The sequence below is a fragment of the Anolis sagrei genome, chromosome 5, assembly GCF_037176765.1.
Source record: "Anolis sagrei isolate rAnoSag1 chromosome 5, rAnoSag1.mat, whole genome shotgun sequence".
Taxonomy (NCBI): Eukaryota; Metazoa; Chordata; class Lepidosauria; order Squamata; family Dactyloidae; genus Anolis; species Anolis sagrei.
Genome location: NC_090025.1, coordinates 93197171 through 93211809, shown reverse-complemented (window position 1 = coordinate 93211809; position 14639 = coordinate 93197171). Strand labels below are relative to the sequence as shown.

General features: G+C 44.1%; 1 protein-coding gene across 6 annotated transcripts in view; it reads left to right on the top strand.

Annotated features, from left to right (window-relative positions):
• The window catches only part of FRMD4A (FERM domain containing 4A), a 511564-nt gene that overhangs the window by 276507 nt on the left and 220418 nt on the right, over positions 1–14639 (top strand). The window contains exon 1 of one of the 6 annotated variants that reach the window (XM_067468891.1): positions 11952–12272. The exons of the other annotated variants lie outside the window; for them this stretch is intronic. The gene's annotated coding sequence lies outside the window, so the exon portion shown is untranslated. Of the gene's footprint in view, positions 1–11951; positions 12273–14639 lie in introns of those variants that run through there. 6 annotated transcript variants of the gene reach the window in all.

Sequence of the window (14639 nt, the reverse complement as noted above, 5' to 3'; positions counted from 1 at the left end):
CAGATTGTTGCCATGATGCCCTTTCTTCCAAGAGTGATCCTAGGAGATTTTTCCTAGGGTCATTGTACAAGGGGCAACGTAGCAAATAGTGTGTTAGGTCTTCTATTTCCCCTGTGCCACAAATGCAAAGTTGTTGGGCATGAGGGATCCCTCTGTATCTTCCCTCTAGCAGATCCCTCTGTATCTTCCCTCTAGCCAGTTTGATGGCATTGTTTGGAATTGCAGGGCTGTAAATGCTTTCCTCAGGACTGCTGACGTTAGGTCTTGAAGATATTGTTGACGATATTGGTCACTTTTTAGCCGAGGATACCAGGTAGAGAAACCTTGCAGTTTGCTAATCTGCAAGTTGTCAGCTGCATCCCTCTCAAAGATTTTGTCTCTAATCGCCTTCTTGTCCAGATGCATTAGGGTATTTGTTGACCCATCAAAGTACTGAAGGAGCAAGGCTTGCCAATATTGTGCCCATCCTCCCTGCTTATACTGCTCTATCATGCATTGCTTTGTTATACTCTCGTCCTCCATTCCCAGGAGCCTCTTCCCATATAAGATATTTGTTGGCCATATTATATATATATATATATATATATATATAATCTGAACATTTATATTATGACCAACAAATATTCCTCTGCATTTTGAGTTTGTTTGTTTGTTTTGCTCTGTTACTCTGCAAAACACCATCAGATGCAATGCACCAAATTCAGAACAGGATCATGCAAAAGCAGCAGTTTTGTTTGTCAATGGCCAGATATCATTCTCCAGGAAAGTGTTTCCCAAACTATGCATTTCTAGGAGTTGTTATACAGGGTGAGGCAGCATAACTTCCTTTTTTCAAAACTTAATAAAACCCATTGTATGAATCAAAATTCTTTAGTTTTTTATAATGTAGGCGCATACCTAAAGTTTTGTTTTACATAGTTTTGAAGATCAAATTAGGTAGGTGACGTCCCCCATTCTCCATTCTCCATACACTGAGTAAACTGATTTCTGGCATTTGTCATGACTCTTTCCAGCATAGCAGGCGTTATGTTGGCAATTTCTTCCTGGATGTTGGTTTTCAAATCTTGTAGGGTCCTTGGACAGTTCACATAAACACGGGATTTCAAAAAAAAACCCATAGGAAAAAAATCACAAGGGGCCAAATCTGGAGAGCGGGCCAGCGACTCCAAATCCACTCGAAAAGTAGGCCTCAACGGCAAAAGCACGCTCCTCACTGTTCCAACGTATGATGGTGACTGAACTGTGTCAGGACAAAACTTTATGCTCCCGCCTCTCAAACAAATCCACTATTGCTCCACTACGTTTCAACAGACTGAATGGCGCACATTTTAAAAAAGGAAGTTATGCTGCCTCACCCTGTAGATCCTAGTTTCTGTCACTATCAGCCATGCTGACATAGAGCTAAAGTGCAATAATTTTTGAGGTTTTGGAACCACTGCTTTAAGACAATTAATGTCTACTGGATCCCTACTGTTTACAAGCTCTCTTGCATATAGCTTACATCAGGCCCATAGCCAGGATTTTGATTCAGGAGGGGCTGAGTTTGATTCGGGGGGGGGGGGGGGCTGAGTCTGAGTGAAAGAGAGTCTACCCTAGCAAACCTTTTGTATCATTACCACAATACCCCCATGAATATGGGATATATTGAGCATGGTTATCAGATCATGATATGAATAAACATAACATTTTAAATAATGTACCAGTAAGGCCTTCTCGCGACCACCATGAGAATTTCGGCTTGCACTAGCTGGCATCAGAGCTAGCTCTATACTATAAGAGATTGTATATGTGTTCAGTTCCACCTCCTCCCCCTTCTGGAGTCAATTGGACAACATCCCAACCTTTTCCTGTATTAAATATTCTGCTGCCTCACACTGGGCATGAGTTATGGCTATCCTGGCTCTTTTTAATGTGCCTATCTAGCAATACAGTATGCTGCCAAAATCTCGCTTTCTAACACTAGTGAATGGAGGAGTTGTTGCATAGATGGCTCCCGAGGGGTTCTTGGAGATTATTTTAAGGATAGTCTGTGTGAAACCTGAGCTAAAGCCCAGAAGTGTATTTCATTGAAGCCTAGATCCTTCCCTGTTCCCATCACTGCTGTTTCTGAGACTACCCTGGGAACTTACTGAAAAGGTGGGTGGAAAAGTAGGGATTTTGCTGTCTCTAAGGTTAAAATACTTCTGCTTTGTAAGAACAACTGGGGACATCTTGAGAACAATTTGGTGCAGTCTGGGGTCATAACTAGTTCAATGTAATCCATGCAATGGCATGTAGTATTTTATAGCCTTTATTATTCTCTATTGTTTATAGGTTACCCCATCTGGATTGTAATAGGTGGATTAGCTGCCTTCTATGACTGATTTTGCCTTGTATCTTTGAGGGAACTGTTTGTAGTCTTGAAGGTTCTGCTTTAGGCTTAAGAATCTCAAAAAAGGTAATTTATCACATCTTAAAATGAGCGCAACATGAAAAAGTATGACTGGCTGTGGTAGGTAAGCCAGGGCAGTTGCTCATTTAGCCCAGCACTGTATTTCTGAAAGCAGGGCACAACGTATATTTCAGATCACGAACAAAGCATACACTACTTATTTACTGCCACATGTTCACAATCAAATGTGTGGGGCCAGATTTAAATTGGAACTACATATTTAGTTCAATTTGCTAATAATTAGGGAATATGTTTACCCACAAGACTTTGGGATAGCCAAAGTTATCTTGTAATTGCATGCCCAAACATATTTTTTCAAACCACAGTTTAAAAGTTCAGCATCTTTCTGAGATCCAGTGATGGAAGGAAAATCCCTACATATCATTTGCATATAGCTCCAAATAGTTAAGATCAACACAGGTTCTCTTGTGCCTGTTTGGTGACTTTCCTGCTCCTTTCCATTTTCTTCAGTTGGTTTAGTGCAGTGGTTCTCAACCTGGGGTCCCCAGATGTTTTTGGCCTACAACTCCCAGAAATCCTAGCCAGATTACCAGCTGTTAGGATTTCTGGGAGTTGGAGGCCAAAAACACCTGGGGACTCCAGGTTGAGAACCACTGGTTTAGTGGGTAGAGTGCAGGAATAGGATTTCTGAGGTCCAACATCAAGGCCATATAGAAGCACCAAACTTGCACAAATCAGTTTCTCTCTCACTCTCGAACATACTGTTATCCAGCATCATGGGCTTTAATGGTTCCCAAGCAAGACACACACACACAGAGATGAGGGCAGAATCAGAGGTCACCTTTATTGCTTTGGTGATCAGAGAAGGATGCCAGGGGAGAATCCCAGATCTGACATCCCCTTCATTTGCACACATCAATGTTTTATGCACACTAAAAATAATAGTGTTTTAATTGACACAAAGTTGCAATCCATTCTCACATTGGTTTGATGTACACACATTGTTGTCATGTTTTACAGCTGTGATTGGCGTGTTGTGTATGGCGGGAACTTTAAGAAAGTTTATTGGAGGAAACCTGAGTCTATTGCTGTGCTGGTGTTCATCCCCCCCCCCCCCTTCCACTGGCAGGGGCTTTCCTAGTACGGAAATGGGTGTTGGTTGAGGACAGTAGTGACACTACTCACTATCAGGATGGAATGGCCTGAGGGTAATGATGTTTTCTGGTCCCCCTGATGGGACAATATGGGAGCTGAACTGCACTGATGAGCTTTCAGATCACTTTGAGTGGCCTGGACTGCACTGATGGACTTTCAGTCCACTTTGACTAGGATTTATTATGTCCCTGAATGATCAGCTTCTGGCTTACTTATTATCAGCATTCCAATCTATTGTCTTAGTCTAGTGGCTTGGCTCATGAGGAAATTCCTGCACTTTTTGGTGACCTCAATCCATTGTGTGCTGGTTAGAAGGAGGAAACCCCGATGAGGCTTCCCAGCAGGGAGTTTCCTGTTCCTGAAATCAGAAGAGCACCAGGAGATCATCCATCAAGCCCCATTTTTGGAGCTGCAACCTTTCAGATCTGGGTTTCAGACAACGCTACCTCATAGGGTTGTTGAGAAGATAAAGAAGTGTAGCCCAGAGGTGTATCCTTCCTTCTTTCAGGCATTAGAAACATACAGTAATATGAAAAGTGGAACATCCACTTCCACATTTAGAAAAACACTGAAAATTGAACTGATGCTATTGTTGACCATGGTAAATCATGTGAAAAAAGGAAATGTCTCTCAAATATAGTCTCATCATAGCCTAGAAAGAAAATACTGAATGAAAAGATGTGAAATGGTATAGGAAATAAAGATAAATATTTGAAAAATGCAGAAAGTAATACTTAAACAGCATCTGTCAGAGTAGTTTCCAAGAAGCTGGAATACTCCATGTACAAGCCCGTAGCCAGGATTTTGATTCGGGGGGGGGGGGGGGCTGAGTTTAATTCTGGAGGGGGGGTCAGGATCTACCCAACAAACCTTTTGTATCATTACCCCAATACACCCATGCATATGGGATATATTGAGCATGGTGATCAGATCATGATATGAATAAACATAACAGTTTAAATAATGCACCAATAAGGCCTTCTCGCGGATCACCCTGAGGATTTCAGGGGGGCAGAAGCCCCTCAAGCCCCCCCCCCCCCCAAGTGACTGGGCCTGTCTATGTAGGAAACTGATTTTAAAAGCTTTACTGGTTTGTTGTTGTTCCTAGCATGAAAAATGCTATTTTCTCCCATTTCTAACCAATCAAGTCTTCTTTTAACTTGGGAGTTCACTCTAAACAATAGTTACTTGGTTTTATAGTAGTGGCCTTGTAAAGTTGCAGAAGATTGGCACAAATTATATTGTTCTCAGTTCTTTTGAACTTCATTCTCAGGCAATCGAAACAGAAGATAAAAAGAACAATTACAAAGAAAATTATCAAAGACTATTTACACAAGTGTTATTTCAAGACTAGAGTTCTCTGCATTAGCACTTGGGGAGGATTTCAGTTGAATTCAAATAGATACCCGAGTTTCCAGTGAACATGCACAAGTTGTAAATCTATACTTATTAGCCCTGCAACTTTTAATCTCTTTGTTGAGTAGCTTAACCAACTAAAGCTTTAGCTGATTAGTTGATGGGACTGTTCTAATTGCCAAAGATACATTTGAATTAGTAGGATCGTGATATAGTACTAAGGAATGAATAAGGAAATATTGAATATGGCTTTTCCTGCTAGAGGTCAGCCAGTAAAGATGTAAAAACTCATAGCTATGTTTTAAAAAAAATAAAGCCTGACTCAGAACATAATAATCTGCTTTTCCCTTTTGTGATTAATCAATTAAATTTAAACATATTTGCATATTAACGAAATCCCAAATATAAGAGTCTTTAAAGAAACCAAAGAGAGTATGTAAAAAAGAAAAACCACAGCAGGCAGATATAGACAACAGGCTGTCTCCCACTTCACTACAGTTAAGAAACATGCAGCTATGGACAAATGTGGTTAATATTAACGGTCCCTTTTAAATCGGGATCATTGTGGTTATCCTAATAATCACTCACTGCATTGCTTGGAAAGATATGTTGGACTACAGTTCCCAGAATCCTCCATTAAGCACTTTACCAACATTTATGTAATTTCTATTTGTCCAATGTGTCTGTTGCAGTTGAAATTTCCGCCATATTTATTTATTTATTTATTTATTTTGAACATTTCTACCCCGCCCTTCTCAACCCCCAAAGGGGGACTCACGGCGGCTTACAAAAGGCACAATTTGATGCCAGCAATACACATAGTAAGATAAAATACATAGCAGCAACAGTTATAAATAGTTAAAGAGTCCAATTATACAATAAAAACTAATAAAAGCCAATCCAGTGATCAACGTTCGCCAAGTTCAAAATCTGTAAGTTCATTCCGCATTGTCATAATCCTATCCAACTCTAGTCGTCATTGTCCTTTGTCTGTGTGCCAGATTACCCAAAGGCCTGGTCCCATATCCATGTTTTTAGTTTCCTTCTGAAAGAGAGGAGGAATGTCGATGACCTAATTTCCCCGGGGAGTGAATTCCACAGGTGAGGGGCCACCACCGAGAACGCCCTGCTCCTTGTCCCCACCAACCTCACTTGTGATAAAGGTGGGGCCGAGAGCAGGGCCTCCCCAGAGGATCTTAAACTCTGAGGTGGGACGTAGAGGGAGATGCGTTTGGACAGGTTCGCTGGGCCGGAGCCGTATAGGGTTTTGTAGATCAAAACCAGCACTTTGAATTGTGCTCGGAACTGGATCGGCAGCCAGTGGAGCTGACATAGCAGAGGGGTGGTATGACGCTCCGGTGAGTAGTCCGGCTGCTGCCCGTTGGACTAATTGAAGTTTCCGAACAGTCTTCAAAGGCAACCCTACATAGAGTGCGTTGCAGTAATCTATATGGAATGTAACAAGAGCATGGACCACTGTGGCCAGATCAGACTTCCCAAGGTACGGGCGCAACTGGCGCACAAGTTTCAATTGTGCAAAAGCTCTCCTGGCCACCACTGAGACCTGGGGTTCCAGACTTATTATCAAGTCTCAGAAGACTTGGGGACCAATCAGAGATGGCGATGTGTAATTGTATAGAATTGTATATAAGGAAGTCATGTAGAGTGTATATGTGTGGCTTGTGCTGGCTTGCTGGGTTGTCTGTTTATCTGGGCAGGTTTCTTCTCAGAAAAATTGATTCTGTATACAGAAGCTAGTCTGTAACCTTTCTACTCTCTGAAATAGCATGGATACCCTTCATAACAATGACTGTCACCTTCAAAAGACCACTTGACTGTGGCACAGAAAGGCCTCCAGGGAATGCAGTGGAAGTGTGGGTTCACATACACTCTCCTGTAATCTTAACCATGGTTAAGGGGAAGGAAGAAATATTCTTACAACTTTAAATGTGTGGTATTTCCTAGTTACAGAAACAACTGGTGTTATGGAACAGTTACAAAAGAAAAAAATTGAGTATGAATGGCTCACTGAGATAGTTCTTGGGTTCAGCATAATACTTATTTCAGATGTGATGGCTGGAAGCAGGGAATACTATATAGGAACATTAGAGTTCACTAAGGAATAACTTGAAAATAATATTTGGTGACAGCAGCTAGCAGAGAGGCTTGTTAAGAAAAAAAGTGTGAGTTCTGAACATGAGTATGAGTGAAATTTTTCTCTCTTGGCAGCGGCTTCAAAAATAGTATTGTTGCATGTGTATATTCTTCGTCTTGCAAGGGATTAGGAGCAGAGTGCATGGAATATCCAGATAACCTAGCTACTAACCATCCTGGCCAATATGACGACAATGGCAACTAAAAGTTAGGACAGAAACCACTTCAAAGCCCTGCCCTTCTCGCTATCCAAAGTAGCATCCACACATATCGGGACTAAAATCATAAAGTTTAATCTGAAAACTTGTTATTTTAATTCCAATCTGTGTGAATACTCATCTGGTTAGAGAAAAGTTACTTTTCCCAGCATTTTGCTATGCTCTAATGCAGCGTGATACCATAGCAGGTTTGTCCTACCCCCTCCTTAGTAGAGTTTTCAACAGCAACCCTTTACATTTCTTCCATATGTGTAAATGAATGATTCCTATACAGTGGGAAGGAAAGTTACTAGGTACAAAGTTTCTGTGAAGGGTAACAACATTTCTGCTCTCTCTTCACTCTTGCCTTATGCTGTGGTCCTTGTGTTCACTCCTAACATGGACTATTTATTTATCGTGTTAGGAGCAAACCAAACAGTTGTATTGCATTTTTAACAAACAAACAAACAAACAAACAAAACACAAAGTTTGCAGGCTTGGTAGTTGATTAAATGTCCTTTGACCAGTAGCTGGCCACTTGGAGTGCCTCTGGTGTTACTCCTCCATTGTGCATATAGCAGGGCTCAGGTTGCATTGCAGCAGGTGCAAAACACACTTTAAAACAATACAATAATTAAAATGAAGAACAAATTTACCAAATATAAACTTATTAGTATTTCAATGGGAATTGTGGGCCTGCTTTTCGCTGATGAGATAAGATTGTTGTTGTCATTGTTGTTGTTGTGTGCTTTCAAGTTGTTTCAGACTTAGGTTGACCCTGAGCAAGAGCCGGGTAAATGAGCTTGGAGGGTCGTATCCGACCCTCAGGCCTTACTTTGAGGACCCCTGGTCTTGAGGAACAGGTGTACTACTTGAAATTCTCTGAATATTTTGGATATTTAGTTGCAACCATTTTGAGGTTGTTCTTTTGGCCAGGTGAAGAACAGTAGAGCATTGGTGTTAGATGGCATTCAGGATTCATCAGCTCGTATAAGAAATAGAAAGACCTGGCCTACCTCTTAGCCTGTCTTATTTCCAAATGAGTCAGAGTCTCCTGGAGAATTTTGCTTTGGGTTTTTTCAGGAGTGGAGGGTGGGAGGTTGTCTTGCTGGAATCTGTAGGTGTCCCCCTTTTTTCCCTTAAGATTTTTCATGGACTCAACACAGTTTCTTCCTGCTGCTAAGTAAGTTCAAGCCTTACCTTTTATCTTGCTGTACCTGTTGTTCTTGTTGTGTGCCTTCAAGTCATTTCTAACTTATGAAGACCCTAAGGCAGGCCTGTCATGAGGTTGCATCAACAGAATCTATTGAGAGGGGATTTATCCTTGCTTTCCTCTGAGGCTGAGAAACTTGCCCACAGTCATCCAGTGGGTTTCCATAGCCAAGCAGGAATTCAAACCCTGTTCTTCCAGTGTTGTTGTCCAACACTCAAATTACTTCACTTGCTTTGCCCAAATGAAAGAGAAAAGATGGACCAATGAAAGCTTTCTCTCTCACACGCAGTATTGTTGCTATACTGTGTGTTTGGGAATTATTAGTTTCTACTGGAGAGTCAGCGTGGGGTGGTAGCTTGAGTGTTTGTTTAGACAGAATATGTTAGTTTATCCATTAATTTTTTCCACAGACTCAACACAGCTTCTTCCTGCTGTCAATGAAGTTCAAGCCTTACCTTTGAACTTGATGTTCCTGTTGTTGTTCTTGTTGCTGTGTGCCTTGAAGTTATTTCCACCTGAGGCCTGCTTCAGGGCGACAATATCACAAGGTTTTCTTATCGAATCATAGAGTTGGAAGAGACAACATGTAGTCCAACCCCCTGCCATGCAGGAAAAGCACAATCAAAGTACACCTGATAGATCGCTATCCAACCTCTGTTTAAAAACTTCCCAACTCAATGGTCTACTGAGCGACAAGAGGATTTGTCACTTGGCTCGCTTCTCTCTTATTTATTTTTATTTTATTTATTTATTTCGAGTACTTTTACCCCGCCCTTCTCAACCCCTGAGGGGGGACTCAGGGCGGCTTACAAAAAAGGCACGATTCGATGCCTATACAAATTACACATAATGTACAAAACACCATAGTTAAAACAATTATCACAGTTAAAACAATCAAAACATCAATATACAACACATCATATAAACAATTCACATGCTCAGCGTAAGTCTTCCAGAGTTCCGATTTCCATTCCATTAGTCATTTCCTGGCCATTATCAAAGTCCTTTCTTTATCTTCCTGATTGTCCAAATGCCTGGTCCCAAATCCAAGTTTTCAGTTTTTTCCTGAAGGAGAGGAGTAATGTCGCTGATCTGATTTCCCCGGGGAGCGAATTCCACAGGCGGGGGGCCGCCATCGAGAAGGCCCTGCTCCTCGTCCCCACCAACCTCACTTGTGATAGAGGCGGAGTCGAGAGCAGGGCCTCCCCAGAAGATCTTAGACTCCAGGGCGGGACGTAGAGGGAGATCCGTTCAGACAGATACACTGTCTTTCACCCTCCATTCATGCCTCTTCAAATTCTACAGCACTGCTGGTCACAGCTGACCTCCAGCTGGAGAGCTCAAGGGTCAGGGCTTCCCAGTTCTCAGTGTCTATGCCAGAGTTTTTAAGGTTGGTTTTGAGCCCATCTTTACATCTCTTTTCCTGCCCCCCAACATTTCATTTTCCATTCTTGAGTTCAGAGTAGAGCAACTGCTTTGGGAGATGGTGGTCGAGCATCTGGACAACATGGCCAGTCCAGCGAAGTTGATGGCGGAGGACCATCGCTTCAATGCTGGTGGTCTTTGCTTCTTCCAGCACGCTGACATTTGTCTGCTTGTCTTCCCAAGAGATTTGCAGGATTTTCCAGAGGTAGCGCTGATGGAATCGTTCCAGGAGTTGCATGTGATGTCTGTAGACAGTCCATGTTTTGCAGGCGTATAGCAATAGCTTTATAAACAAGCTCCTTGGTATCCCTCAAATACTCTTTGCTTCATTCAGAAAAAACTGCACTCAAAGAACTCAGGCAGTGTTGTATTTCAGTGTCAGTGGTGACTTTTGTGGAGAGGTGGCTGCCAAGGTAGCGGAAATGATCAACATTTTTTAATGTTACACCATTAAGCTGTATCTCTGGCATTGGAGAGGGGTTGGCTGGCTACTGCTGGAAGAACAGTTTGGTTTTCTCGATGTTCAATGACAGGCTGAGCTTCTCATATGCTTTTGCGAAGGTGTTTAGAGTAGCTTGTAGGTCTTCTTCTGAACGCACACAGATGACATTGTCATCAGCATATTGGAGTTCTATAACATATGTTGTTGTAACCTTGGTTTTGGCTTTCAGTCTGCTGAGGTTAAATAGCTGACCATCTGTCCGATAGATCATTTCCAGTCCGGTGGGAAGCTTCCCGTCAACAAGATAGAATCATAGAGTCAAAGAGTTGGAAGAGACCTCATGGGCTATCCCATGGCTTCAAACTACAAGAGAGGAGATTCCATCTGAACATGAGGAAGAACTTCCTGACTGTGAGAGCCGTTCAGCAGTGGAACTCTCTGCCCCGGAGTGTGGTGGAGGCTCCTTCTTTGGAAGCTTTTAAACAGGGACTGGATGGCCATCTGTCAGGGGTGATTTGAATGCAATATTCCTGCTTCTTGGCAGGGGGTTGGACTGGATGGTCCATGAAGTCTCTTCCAACTCTTTGATTCTATGATTAAGCTGTATTTCTGGCATTGGAGAGGGATTGGCTGGCGACTGCTGGAAGAGCACTTTGGTTTTCTCGATGTTCAATGACAGGCTGAGCTTTTCATATGCAGTGATCCCATCAGGTCCGCTGACTTTGTTGTTTTTTATTGACTGATGGCATTGCTGACTTTCTCCAGACTAGGCAGCACATCCCTGTTTGACACCTGATTCCACTTCAGCAGAGATCCCAGGAGCCCCCAGTGGTGCAGTGGGTTAAACCCCTGTGCCGGCAGGACTGAAGACCAACAGGTCGCAGGTTCGAATCCGGGGAGAGGCGGATGAGCTCCCTCTATCAGCTCCAGCTCCTCATAAGGGAACATGAGAGAAGCCTCCCACAAGGATGATAAAAAATCAAATCATCCGGGCGTCCCCTGGGCAACGTCCTAGCAGATGGCCAATTCTCTCACAACAGGACACTCCTGACACGTTAAAAAAAAAAAGCAGAGATCCCATCAGGTCCGCTGACTTTGTTGTTTTTTATTGATTGATGGCATTTCTGACTTTCTCCAGACTAGGCAACACATCCCTGTTTGACACCTGATTCCACTTTAAATGGGTCACTTTGGGAGCCATTGCTGTCCAAGACTGTTGTCATCATGGAGGAGCCGCAGGATGTTTACAAATCATCACAGTAAGACAAGCATTGTTTCAGAGAAGGAGAACTCTTCCAGGGTTGATTTTTCCCTTCTTAAAGGGAGATGTCTCTCACTGCCCGTTTACAGCGAGGAGTCGGGTGTTTGTAACACGGGGACTGAAGGGAAATGCTTCTTCTCCATCCAGCGGTGGCCAGATGTGCTCTTCTTCCCGCCTAAGGGTTTCCTTTGGATCCAGGCACGCCTCCCTCCTCCTCCTCCTCCTCCTCCTCGACCTCCTGGAACATGTGTGTTGTGTCTGCAGCGGAGCCTTGACAAATCAACGCCTCTCGGGGAGAAGGAGGGGAAGGGAGGGAGCCTGGGCAGCCCACGAAAGGGAGGGAGAGAGGGAGGAAGGGGGGCCCGCCCTGGAGCAGCAGCAGGAGGAGGAGGATGCTGGAGCCCCGCCAGGGTCGCCGGGAGGGACCGTTAGTCGAGATGTGGTAGCAGCTCCTTGCAAAGGGAGGGAGGCAGAGAAGGAGGAGGAGAAGCAGCAACCCAGCGCCAGAGAAAGGGCTGTGCCTGACTGCTAGCAAACCACAGAGAGGAGGCAGCCCTCAGAAATGGATGCTGCTGCCTCCTCTTAGGCCAAAAAGGCCTCCTTCTCCTGGATTGCATGGGATGCTTTTTTGCCTGAATTGCTGCTGCTGCTGCTCCGGCTGAGCTGGAAGGAGGAAGGTAAGGCGCGTGCCTTTGTCTCAGCACTGGGCTGCTGCTTCATGATGTCAGCCCTTTCTTTGCTAGAAAGCAGAGGAAAACCTTAGCTTTTGTGGATCTTCTAGGTTTATTTTCAGGGGGGGATTGGGAGGTGGGGGTTGTTGTAATTGGGAAGGGCGGTGGCAGGAAGGGTGGGATTTTTGGGTGTGTTTCCATTCCAAACAAGCCATGATGTGATGATGCTTGTTCTTCATCTCTGCTGTTTTGCACCCCAGATCCCTTCTACCCTGCCATATAATCCATATCTATCGCCCTTCGACACTGCATTTTAATTCAGATACACATTATCTGCTTTGAACTGGATTATATTAGTCCACACCACCAGATAATCCAGTTTAAAGCAGATCAACTCAATTTTTATATGGCAGTGGATGTCTTCGGTGCATTTTTTGCATGGCTTAGGACTTCCCAAAGGATGAACGTTGCCTTCCCCTCCATTCAGACCATATTCCTTTCATTGTTGAAGGCTTTCATGGCTGGAATAGGAGCCCCCGGTGGCACAGTGGGTTAAACCCCTATCTTGGCAGGACTGAAGACCGGCAGGTCACAGGTTCGAATCTGAGGAGAGCACGGATGAGCTCCCTCTATCAGCTCCAGCTCCTCATGCGGGGACATAGGAGCCCCTGGTGGCGCAGTGGGTTAAACCCCTGTGTTGGCAGGACTGAAGACCGACAGGTCGCAGGTTCGAATCCAGGGAGAGCACGGATGAGCTCCCTCTATCAGCTCCAGCTCCTCGTGCAGGGACATGAGAGAAGCCTCCCAGAAGGATGACAAAACATCAAAACATCCGGGCGTCCCCTGGGCAACGTCCTTGCAAATGGCCAATTCTCTCACACCAGAAGCGACTTGCAGTTTCTCAAGTCGCTCCTGACACGACAAAAAATATAGCTGGAATCACTGGGTTGTTATAGGTTTTTTGGGCTATATGGCCATGTTCTAGAGGTATTCTCTCCTGACAGGCATGTAGCCAGTGGGGGGGCTTGGGGGCTTCAGCCCCCCCCCTCCCGAAATTCTGATGGTGGTCCACGAGAAGGCCTTACTGGTACATTATTTAAACTGTTACGTTTATTCATATCATGATCTGATCACCATGCTCAATATATCACATATGCATGGGGTATATTGGGGTAACGATACAAAAGGTTTGCTAGGATAGACCCTCTTTCACTCAGACTCAGCCCCCCCCCAAACAAACTCAGCCCCCCCCCCCCCCCGAAACAAAATCCTGGCTACTGCTCTGTCTCCTGACGTTTCGCCTGCATCTATGGCAAGCATCCACAGAGGTTCTGAGGATGCTTACCATAGATGCAGGGTTTTTTTTTTTTTTTTGGGTTTTTTTTGTCGTGTCAGGAGCGACTTGAGAAACTGCAAGTCATTTCTGGTGTGAGAGAATTGGCCGTCTGCAAGGACGTTTCCCAGGGGACGCCCGGATGTTTTTGATGTTTTACCATCCTTGTGGGAGGCTTCTCGCATGTCCCCGCATGAGCAGCTGGAGCTGATAGAGGGAGCTCATCCACGCTCTCCCCGGATTCAAACCTGCAACCTGTCGGTCTTCAGTCCTCCGGCACAGGGGTTTAACCCACTGCGCCACCTGGGGCTCCTTATAGATGGAGGTGAAACGTCAGGAGAGAATACTGTGTCAAATGCCTACAACAACCCAGTATTCTTTTCTCCTGCACTGCCATAGGAAAGTTGTTTTCCATCCATTCAGTTATGCCTTCCCCCTATAGGTGAACTATAAATCCCAGCAACTACAACTCCCAAATGACAAAATATATTTTCCCCAACTCCACCAATGTTCACATTTGAGCATATTGAATATTCCTGCCAAGTTTTGTTCAGATACATCATTGTTTCAATCCACAGTGCTTTCTGGATGTAGGTAAACTACAACTCCAATACTCAAGGTCAATGCCTACCAAACCCTTCCAGTACTTTTTGGCAATCCTTGCTGCATCCTCTCGCACATGCTTGCCATTGCATCTCCCTCATGAGGTTGTTTTCTTTCCCTGTTGTCTTAATCCGGTGTTTCTCAACCTGGGGGTCGGGACCCCTGAGGGGGTCATGAGGGGGTGTCAGAGAAGTTGCCATAGACCATCAGAAAACACAGTATTTTCTGTTGGGCATTGGGGTTCTGTGTGAGAAGTTTGACCCAATTCTGTCAGTTGTGGGGTTCAGAATGCTATTTGATTGTAGGTGAACTATAAATCCCAGTAACTACAACTCCGAAACGTCAAGGCCTATTTTCCCCAACTTCACTAGTTTGGTTCAGATCTATCATTGTTTGAGTCCACAGTGTTGTCTGGATGTATTATTTATTTATTTATT